The following is a 1280-nucleotide window of genomic DNA, read 5'->3' as shown; positions in this document are numbered from 1 at the left end:
CATTAATTCTGTCTTCCATGGCATCCATTCTACTCCTTTGCCCTGCCAATGTGTTATCTATTTCTGACAATTTAGTATTAACCTTCTGGATTTCTATCTGTAGATTTTGAATCATTTCTAATTTTTCATTTATTTTGTCATTTTGTTCTTGTATTTTCTTCCAAAATTCTTCTAGAGATTTGTCTGTGTTTTCCTTGGTCTGTTTCTCAATCCTCTGAAGATACCTAAATATAATTCTTTTGAATTCCTTATAAGGAAGTTCCAGCGCTGTTTCTTCCTCAGGGATGTGTTCTGGGTCTATATCCTGCTCCCTTGTTTCTACCAATTTATCTTGTTTCTTCGTGTGGATTGTGATGGTCTGTTGTCTTCGAGACATTGTGATGTTGTTGTATTTAGATCTCTTTTAACTGTTTGTGAGGAATAGCTAGGGTGAGTCAGGCTCTTCTTAGTTGTTGTTTATCATAGGCCCATTGGCGGAAAAGGAGGTGGTGACTCTCACTCTGTAAGTGAAGCTGCAGGAGGTGTGGGTATAGTTGCTGTCTCCCACTCAGTTAGACTAAAATAAGAATTGAATAACCGTCAAAAAAGTAAAGGCAAATGGACAAAAAGCACACCGTTTAATCACACAGGAACAGTAACCAAAAAAGAAAAAAGGGGAAAAAACAAAAACATACCAAAACATAAAAAACACTGCAGTATCTGGGGAGAGGGCAATAAGAGAAAAAAGTAGAGAAGGATAATAGTGAAGAAAAAAATGGGAAAAACACAAAAAGAAAAACAAGGAACAGGGTTACCCACAAGAAAGGGGGGAAAAAAATGGAACCAGGAACAGGGCAAAGAAAAAAAGCTGAAAACTAGAACCTGGGAAGGGAAGAATAAAGAATGGTAATAAAGAGGACAAAAGAAATAATGATAGTAGTGGTTTTAAAACAGACAAAAGCAAAGTAAAAGAAAGAAAGCATAATCTGGACAGGGCAGGGCAGGGCACCAGGCTCCCTCAGAGCACACGGACTGGTATGGAATTCCTATCGGCCTAGAAGATGGGTATGAGTGGGGGGTGGCCTCCCCTCCATTCACCAAGAGGGTGGGAGATATAAGAGTGACAAGGGGAATGTCGCACCTTTTCAGTAGTCCGAGAGTCCAGGATGTCTTTGCAGTTCCTAGCAAGCAGAGCCTGTTCTTAAGTCCCTGGAGTCTGGGAGAACGCTGTCACTTTCAATATCCAAAATGGTCAAGCCACTTGTAAACATTAAAAATGGTGGTGCTCTCTGGACAGGCAA

The sequence above is a fragment of the Orycteropus afer genome, unplaced genomic scaffold (assembly GCF_000298275.1).
Source record: "Orycteropus afer afer isolate SDZICR_OR568_19922 unplaced genomic scaffold, OryAfe1.0 scaffold00498, whole genome shotgun sequence".
Lineage (NCBI taxonomy): Eukaryota > Metazoa > Chordata > Mammalia > Tubulidentata > Orycteropodidae > Orycteropus > Orycteropus afer.
Note: the sequence above shows the minus strand (reverse complement) of the source record.